Consider the following 9,784-nt stretch of genomic DNA (forward strand, 5'->3'; position numbering starts at 1 on the left):
CAAAGAATAGATTGTAAGCTCCACGGGGCAGGGACTGTGTCTGTAAAGCGCTATATAAAACTAGTAGCGCTATACAAGAACAAACTATTATTATTATTGCTATTATTATTATTATTATTATTACTATTATTACTATTATTATTATTACTCCTACAGTATCACGCTCCCAAAAGAGGGCTTTTGCTGAAGTGGCGAGAGAATATATAGTGTATAGTGAGAAATAATGCCATTTAAATGATACCTAACACTCATCCATACATTGCAAAAGCCCGGTGTCAGTGTCTGGATAGGAGTAACATCAGGTTTCTGTATAACAGCATTACGTTCCTGTGTTAAACAGACTGTAGTGGATATGTGATATTAATGTAACGTCTCATTATTACTAATGTCCGTTCTAGTTAACACCTTTATGGAAGAAAATGTGGCGTAACATTTGCTAATCCTAAAATACACACAACAACTTTATTTCATATAGCGCATGTCTCCTAATGGGACACAAAGCGCGTCACAATTACAGCAAAGCACGCGGGACGCAGCACATAGGAGTGTTACAGGCACAGGTCCCTGCCCCGTAGAGCTTACAATCTATGTTTTTGGTGCCTCAGGCACAGGGAGATAAAGTGACTTGCCCAAGGTCACAAGGAGCTGACACCAGAATTTGAACCAGGTTCCCCTGAATCAAACTCCGTGGCATTGCTTATAGAGAAAGTGTCTTTACTAAGTGAGACACCCCTTCTTCCTGTCAATTGGGGCTATCAATCATATTTTTCACAATAATATAAAAAAAGTGTATATATATATATATATATATATAGATATATATATACATGTAGAGGTATCGGTACCCCTTACATTCCTTCGCTACATCGATGACATCCTCCTGATTTGGACCTCTGGCGAACAGGACCTCCTACAGTTCTATGACAACTTCAATACGTTCCACCCGACCATCAACCTCAAACTCACCCATTCCCGGATGAAGTACATTTCCTAGACACTACCATTACTATAAAGAACAACCAACTACAGACTTCTGTATACCGCAAACCTACAGACAGAGCCAGCTATTTGAGGGACAACAGCGTCCACCCGACACACACCAAACATGCAACCATCTACAGTCAAGCCATACGATACAACCGGATATGCTCCGACACAGCAGACAGAGACCAGCGGATTAAAGCCTTGAGATCAGACTTTATAAACCGTGGATATAACCACAGAATTGTAGACCAGCAAATTCACAAAGCCACCAGAATACCAAGAAGTGATCTCCTTGAATACAAACAGAAGGAGACAAGCGACAGGGTACCTTTGGTGGTCACATATAACCCACACCTAGGAGCCCTACGCAAGATCGCCAGGAAACTACAACCCATCCTCCAGGAAGATACAAGACTGCAACAGGTCTTCCCTGAAGCACCCTTATTATCATACAGACAACCCCATAATCTCAAGAATATTATGTTGAGGAGTAAAGTATTCAGTAGTACAACTGAATGCGGGACAAAACCATGCCAGGACCCGAGATGCAAAACCTGCGCAATGCTCTACACAGCGGACACAATACAAATACCACACAGGTATCGGGAATACAAAATCAGAGGAAGGTTCACCTGTTCCTCCAGCAATGTCGTGTACCTCATCATGTGCATGAAATGCCCAGGGGGCTGCTACTACATAGGTGAGACAGGGCAGGGGCTAAACAAGAGAATGAACCTGCACCGCCACAGCATCACACGCGGAACAAGAGACAGTCCTGTTGGCGAACATTTCTCTGACTCTGGCCATAAGATGAACGATCTGAGGGTTGCCATACTCAAAGGTAATCTTAAAACACCGAAAGAGAGACGGTTGCATGAATACAAATTTATGCAACTGTTCGGGACACTTAGCAGTGGCCTAAACAGAGATCGAAATTTTATGAGTCATTACTGACACAAGTGAACTCTCTTCCCATGAGCGCTATAGGCCATGTCTGTACATACTGTGCTATATGTATGCACACACATCTGTCTCTCACACATACTTGATCTCCTTGTTTTTCCATCACTATACACCAATAGGGACCACATAGTATCCACACACACTTTTAGTTGTGCTACTAACTCTCACATTTCCACACCCACCCACACCATTTATATCCACTCCCACTCCACACACACCTTTTGTAAAGCACTGTATATACTGTGGGCTCTCCATTCATTTTTATTCACACTGATACACATACACACTCTGTCATCACTTGCTTTCAGGAACCTTTTGACACCTCCAGCCATAAACCACATCCACACCGGGGGAAGGACAAGCACAGATAACATTCCAAGAGACACTGTTTATAGTATAGCTTTTGCTTGCTTCATTCATTGTAACATCGCCGGAAGAAGAGATCAGTGTATCTCGAAAGCTCGCACAAATAAAAGCATTTCGTTAGCCACAGAACGGTATCATCTATTTATTTTTTGATTATATATATATATATTTGTTTCTTTCCTTGTTTTTCTTTAATTTTGCTTTCACTCTTCACCTAACTCTCTCACTGTTTTGTTTGTCATTCCTTTATGTCTATCTATCTATCTATCTATCTATCTATCTATCTATCTATCTATCTATCTATCTATCTATTTATCTATCTATCTGCCCAGGACATACTCGAAAACGAGAGGTAACTTTCAATTTATTACTTCCTGGTAAAACATTTTTATATATATTTAAAAAAATCTATCTATTTATCTATCTCTTCTATTTTCTTAATTTTGATTTCTTTCTTTCATCATTCTGTCCATGTACTGTATGTCTTTGTCTTACTTTCCGCTACTGTTCTCCCTTCTATCGTTCTATCTGTCCATCACCTGGAATGTATTTGTTAATATACAGTATAAGCATGCTCCTTCCTGTCCCCCAGGTAAATCCCCTTTATATAATATTGTCTTGCATCCATTCCCGAATTCATAACAAGCAGATTGAATAGCTTCAGGGAACCTCATCTCATAACACTGTGAGGATTTGTCAAAATTCAATATATATTGTGGGGGGGAAATTCTCCTTCATGGAATGTTGCACTGTGTTTAGACGCCACCAATGTGGTTTATACTTGGAATGTCATACAGAAAATAGAAAATTAAATATATACAGTATATATATATATATATATATATATATATATATATATATATATATATATATATATATATATAAAGACAAATAGATGTATACATACTATGGTGTATACATAGATAAATAGATAGCTAGAAAGAAAGAAAAAAAAAGACAACCAATTTACAGGAATATATATCAGTGTGAATATATATCAGTGTATATATATATACTAGCTGAGAGACCCGGCGTTGCCCGGGATGTAAATGCGTAATAGGTAGTATTATTTATAAATCGTGGAACAATAGGTGACTGTTTGTTGTAAAGGTTGGATAATAATATTGAAAAGAAAGATGGAAGAAAATGTAATACGATGTTGTATAAAAATGGTTTATTGTAACCACACCACAGTACAATGTATATTTTGGTGGCATAAGTGATGTAAAAATCTGAGTGGTGTGTCCTGCTAGGGTGTGAGGCGGCGGGTGGCGCGTGGGTTGTGAGTGCTGTGTGCGAGTGGGGGTCCTGCTAGGGTGTGAGGCGGCGGGTGGTGCGTGGGTTGTGAGTGCTGTCTGTGAGTGGGGGTCCTGCAAGGGTGTGAGGCGGCGGCTGGCGCGTGGGTTGTGAGTGCTGTCTGTGAGTGGGGGTCCTGCTAGGGTGTGAGGCGGTGGGTCAGTGATGTCGGTGCGTAGGGGCGGGAGGCAGCAGGTGTGTGTGGCGGCAGGTATGTGTCGAGTGTGGCGGGTGTCTGTTGAGTGCGTGCAGCGGCTGTGAGGCGGTGGGTGAAAGGCAGAGGCGGCCGAAGTAAGGGCGGGTGAAAGGCAGAGGCGGGGGGGGGAGGCGGTGGGAAGGGGTGGGGGGAGGCGGTGGGAAGGGGTGGGGGGAGGCGGTGGGAAGGGGGGCTGGGAGGCGGTGGGAGGCGGTGGGAAGGGGGGGAAGGGGGGAGGCGGTGGGAAGGGGGGGGGCGGTGGGAAGGGGGGGAGGCGGTGGGAAGGGGAGGGAAGGGGGGGGAGGCGGTGGGAAGGGGGGGAGGCGGTGGGAAGGGGGGGAGGCGGTGGGAAGGGGGGGGAGGCGGTGGGAAGGGGGGGGGAGGCGGTGGGAAGGGGGGGTGGAGGGGAGGTGAAGGGGGGGGTGGAGGGGAGGTGAAGGTGGGGGGGTGGTGGGGGGGTGGAGGGGGGGGTGGAGGGGAGGTGAAGGGGGGGTGGAGGGGAGGTGAAGGGGGGGGAGTGGAAGGGAGGTGAAGGGGGGGGGTGGATGGGAGGTGAAGGGGGGGGTGGAGGGGAGGTGAAGGGGGTGTGTGGAGGGGAGGTAGGTAAATGGGGAGTGGAAGGGAGAAGTGGAGTGAGGGGAGGTGAAAGGGGGTGAGGGGAGGTGATGGGGGGTGAGGGGTGGGTGAGGGGAGGTGAAGGCCGCTCACTCACCCGTCCGGCAGGTCCCACGTGGATCTGAGGCGGGAGGCAGCGTGTTGTGGCCGCTCCCCCGCTGTGTCCCGGGCGCTCGCTCGCTCCCCCGCTGACTGTAGCGGCGCCGGGGGGGGGGGGTATCGGGGAGACACTGGAGGGGAGGGGGGGGTGGAGGGGAGGTGAAGGGGGGGTGGAGGGGAGGTGAAGGCCACTCACTCACCCATCTGGCACGTCCCACGTGGATCTGAGGCGGGAGGCAGCGTGTTGTGGCCGCTCCCCCGCTGTGTCCCGGGCGCCGCCATCTTGGGCACTCGGCGCCGCGAGGCAGGCTGCCTGGCCACTGGCTGTTCCCCCGCCGGGGAGGGGTGAGTTGTAGCGCCGGGGAGGGGGGGGCATGTATATGTGTGGGGGGGGGAGAGGTGGGAGATATAGAGGGGGGGTCTCGCACGGCCGCTGACACTGGGTGGGGGGGGGGGGGGCGCTGAAGGGGTAATAATAGTGTGTGTGTCCCGCTGACTGTAGCGGCGCCGGGGGAGGGGGGGGTCGGGGTGAAAGCGCGGGAGACACGGGGAGAGGAGGAGGTGCGCGCGGGTGCTGCTAACACTGTGAGCCCCGCTAATGTATGTAACAGTGTGTGTGTGTGTGTGTGTGTGTGTCACTGTGTGTGTGTGTCACTGTGTGTGTGTCTGTCACTGTGTGTGTGTGTCCCTGTGTGTGTGTGTGTGTTTGTGTGTGTGTGTGTGTGTCTGTCACTGTGTGTGTGTGTGTGTGTGTCCCTGTGGGTGTGTGTGTGTGTCCCTGTGTGTGTGTGTGTGTGTGTGTGTGTGTGTGTGTGTGTGTGTGTGTGTGTGTGTGTGTCTGTCCCCCCCCCTGTGTGTGTGTGTCCCTGTGTTCCCTGTGTGTGTGTGTCCCTGTGTGTCCTTTGGCCCGTCACTCCGCCTCAGGCCAATGAGAGGTGTGCGGGGGCGGGCCAAGGGACCAATGAGATTTCCCCTAGGGACACCGGACATCCAGGCAGGCAGGCAAACATACAGTGCTTTCACTAATATAGTATAAGATATATATATATATATATATATATATATATATATATATATATATATATATATCTGTGTGCAGAGCAGGATTCCCTTCCCTCAATTGTTATTTTTCTATCTCTATTGTATCTGTATACCTCTGTATATTAGAGTGCAAGCTCTGTGGGTCAGAATTACCTTCTCCCAATGGTTCCTCCTCTCCCTGTATTGTATCTGTATACCTCTGTATATTAGAGTGCAAGCTCTGTGGGTCAGAATTACCTTCTCCCAATGGTTCCTCCTCTCCCTGTATTGTATCTGTATCCCTCTGTATATTTTAGAGTCAGCTCAGCGGGGCAGGATTCCCTCCTCCCAATGGTTCCTCCTCTCCCTGTATTGTATCTGTATCCCTCTGTATATTAGGGTGTCAGCTCTGCGGGCCAGAATTCCCTTCTCCCAATGGATCCTCCTATCCCTGTATTGTATCTGTATTCCTCTGTATATTAGAGTGTAAGCTCTGCGGGGCAGGATTCCCTTCTCCCAATGGTTCCTCCTCTCCCTGTATTGTATCTGTATTCCTCTGTATATTAGAGTGTAAGCTCTGCGGGGCAGGATTCCCTTCTCCCAATGGTTCCTCCTCTCCCTGTATTGTATCTGTATCCCTCTGTATATTAGAGTGTAAGATCTGCGGGGCAGGATTCTCTTCTCCCAATGGTTTCTCTTCTCCCTCTATTGTATCTGTATCACATTATGCAGATTGTAAGCACATTCCATGCTTTAGATTACTATTCGCCTATATTCTATATTATTTATATATACTTATATATACTTATACAGTGTATACGCAATACATACCATGTTGCAAGCCCTATATAAGAATACAATCAGGCACAAATATCTTTAAAAGAAACAGCGCAAAAAACCTCATAGTATAGTATATAAAATTATATTGTGGTAAAACAGGTGAGTATTGCACGTACATCAAATTCAATAGTTACTAGCAGTACATGTTTTGGACATGTTACCAGTCAGCAACAGATGGTGGGTAAAGATCACCGGATGGCTCCCCTTCTCCTCTCCCGTTTCGTTCAGGATGCCGTGATACAGGGCAGCAGCCCCTCAGCATGAATACAGCAGTCCGATGGAATATAGCTGTCTCTCCACGTGTAAACCGTGGCTGTTTGCGGTAGGAGCAGGCTCTCAGTCACTGGCTTCAGGCGTGCGTCTGCACGTGTGGCGTCTGCTTGCAGCGCGCTTCGGATGATGTCATCAAGCGGCGCCGATCACTCTGCAGTCTCAACCAGCCACAGTAGTTAAATGGCATAGATTGCAGTAACGGGGATGGGGCCAGGTGACAGAAATACATCCCTGACGAAGTACCTTTGAAGTACGAAACGCATTGGATAAGAGGGCGCATTCTGATACTACTCGCAGTGTGCCAGTACCCTATTTCTGTCACCTGGCCCCATCCCCGTTACTGCAATCTATGCCATTTAACTACTGTGGCTGGTTGAGACTGCAGAGTGATCGGCGCCGCTTGATGACATCATCCGAAGCGCGCTGCAAGCAGACGCCACACGTGCAGACGCACGCCTGAAGCCAGTGACTGAGAGCCTGCTCCTACCGCAAACAGCCACGGTTTACACGTGGAGAGACAGCTATATTCCATCGGACTGCTGTATTCATGCTGAGGGGCTGCTGCCCTGTATCACGGCATCCTGAACGAAACGGGAGAGGAGAAGGGGAGCCATCCGGTGATCTTTACCCACCATCTGTTGCTGACTGGTAACATGTCCAAAACATGTACTGCTAGTAACTATTGAATTTGATGTACGTGCAATACTCACCTGTTTTACCACAATATAATTTTATATACTATACTATGAGGTTTTTTGCGCTGTTTCTTTTGTCTTTGTATCTATAGCTCTGGTCTGTGGAGCCATTCCTTGAATATAGCAGCATATCCTCACCAATTAAGTAACAGGTTTTTATTATATTAATATCACATTAATCTCACAATATAACACTAATCACGATTATCAGAGCGCAGTTCACCCTTTGTTTCTACAAATATCTTTAAAACATTTTTTTTAGAATGTAGTAGCCATATTAAATTAATCAAATATCTAGAAAGTCATTTATCAATGTGTTAAATGCAATATTCAATTAGCTCCATAAAACTTGTCAGTGTAATAATGTGCTAATGATTAATCCATTAAAAGGGTATTACAAAGAAAACAGATGTGGATCCAGTTCATTTTGGTATAATATTATTTAAGTAGAAACTCCAAAATGTGGACATTTGATTTGTCACACACACACACACACACACACACACACACACACACACACACACACACACACACACACACACACACACACACACACACACACACACACACACACACACACACACACTATATATATATACATATATATATATATATATATATATATATATATATATATATATATATAGGGATTTATATTTGTATATATATGTGTATATATATATATATATATATATATATATATGTGTGTACATCTGCATGTGTTCTATGTTTTATACTGTATTTTGTGATATATATCTATATATATTTATCTATATATCTATATATACACACACACATATATATATACCCACATTTTATATATATGTATATACTTGTGAGTGTAAATATAAAAGTGTGTGTGTGTATGCGTGTGTGTGTGTGTGTGTGTGTGTGTGTGTGTGTGTGTGTGTGTGTGTGTGTGTGTATGTATATATATATATATATATATATATATATATATATATATATATATATATATACACATACATACATACACATACATACATACATACATACATACAGAAATATACTATCTATCAGTGGTTATTCTGCTCATGACCATATTGAAGTGGTGGTTCTATGGACCTCACATCTAACCAAAAGAAGAGCTGTCCTCCTACACTCTCCCACCCCTCCCCTCTCTCCTTCGCTCTGCTTTCCAGGAGACACAGTCAGATGATGGATGCTGATACTTCTTATGATGTGTTGGTGAAGAATCCTGCTTTGGGGAAGGAATGTTAAGTATTACAGCAAAGAGGGACCCACAGAAGTTAACTTGAGGTGCACATTATCTTCATAAGGTGGCCAGCAGAGGGTCAACTCAAGGTCAGTAATAAAGGGACATCTTTCCATTGATGTCTCCTTGTTTGAGAATACCACATCTTCAGATCCATTTAAGGTATATACTTTTAATGATTTTATACTGATTTTGTATGGGATGTCAGATTATTTATATATATATATATATATATATATATATATACACACACACACACACACACACTTGTGAAAGAAGGCTGGTCTTTAATCTTTAGAAGGTTTATCAACGTCTTCTGGATGTTAAACTGGTGCGCAAATGACAGCACCAGATTCTTAAAAGGAAAGTAATCCCATTAAAATCATTGCTTTAATGCTGGGAGACTTAACCTCTTAAGTGTGTTGGTCAACTTAAGTGTGTAAAGGGTGCTACTTACTTTTAAGCTGGAGCTATTGTTAAAGTCTGTGGGATAAGAGACGTGTGTAAGTGTAATTCTATTGAACTTTGTGGGAGCAACCTCTCTGAGAGGGTTATGCTAATTATTTAGAGTATGATCCATTTGAAGTCTTTGAAAAGGTGATCCTGACTTTTAAAATAGTAATAACATTGGTGTCTAATGGTGATTCTATTGATTTCAACAAGGGCGGCTAAGTGTGTGTAAGAGGGTGACCCTATTGAAGTCTGTGGGGTCAACTTTAAGAGGGTGATCCTATTCAAGTCTATGGGGGCAGTTGATGTGTGTAAGAGGATGATCCCATTGACATCTATAGGGGCAGTTGATGTGTACAAGATGATGATCCCATTGAAATCTACAGGGGCAGTTGATGTGTGCTAGAGGGTGATCCTATAGAAATCTGTAGGAGCAGGTGATATGTGTAAGAGGGAGATCCTACTGAACTTTATGGGAACAACAGATTTATTAATGGGGATGACCCTGACTTTTCAGTGGATGATACCATTGGGAGTCTTTGTCCATTTGAAAGTAAATATCTTTTAACCCTTTTGCTGCCAGCCACACATGGTTTTCCACATTGCACCAAATTACATGCCACACTCTACAGGACAGTAATAAAGGGGGAGGGGGAGGGGGGAATAACAACACCAGATTGATCTCATTGGTTTCGATGGAGAGGTTTCGCTTTGGTAAACCTCGTCCCTCCGGGTGCAGTTTCGCAGATG

General features: G+C 44.9%; 1 protein-coding gene across 1 annotated transcript in view; it reads left to right on the forward strand.

The window, feature by feature from the left end:
* Positions 1-8,517: 8,517 nt before the first annotated feature.
* LOC142470726 (LIM homeobox transcription factor 1-alpha-like) overlaps positions 8,518-9,784 on the forward strand; it is a 59,977-nt gene continuing 58,710 nt past the window's right edge. Inside the window, exon 1 of the mRNA XM_075577405.1 lies at positions 8,518-8,673. The gene's annotated coding sequence lies outside the window, so the exon portion shown is untranslated. The remainder of the gene's footprint in view (positions 8,674-9,784) is intronic.

This window comes from Ascaphus truei, chromosome 20 (assembly GCF_040206685.1).
Source record: "Ascaphus truei isolate aAscTru1 chromosome 20, aAscTru1.hap1, whole genome shotgun sequence".
NCBI classification, from domain to species: domain Eukaryota; kingdom Metazoa; phylum Chordata; class Amphibia; order Anura; family Ascaphidae; genus Ascaphus; species Ascaphus truei.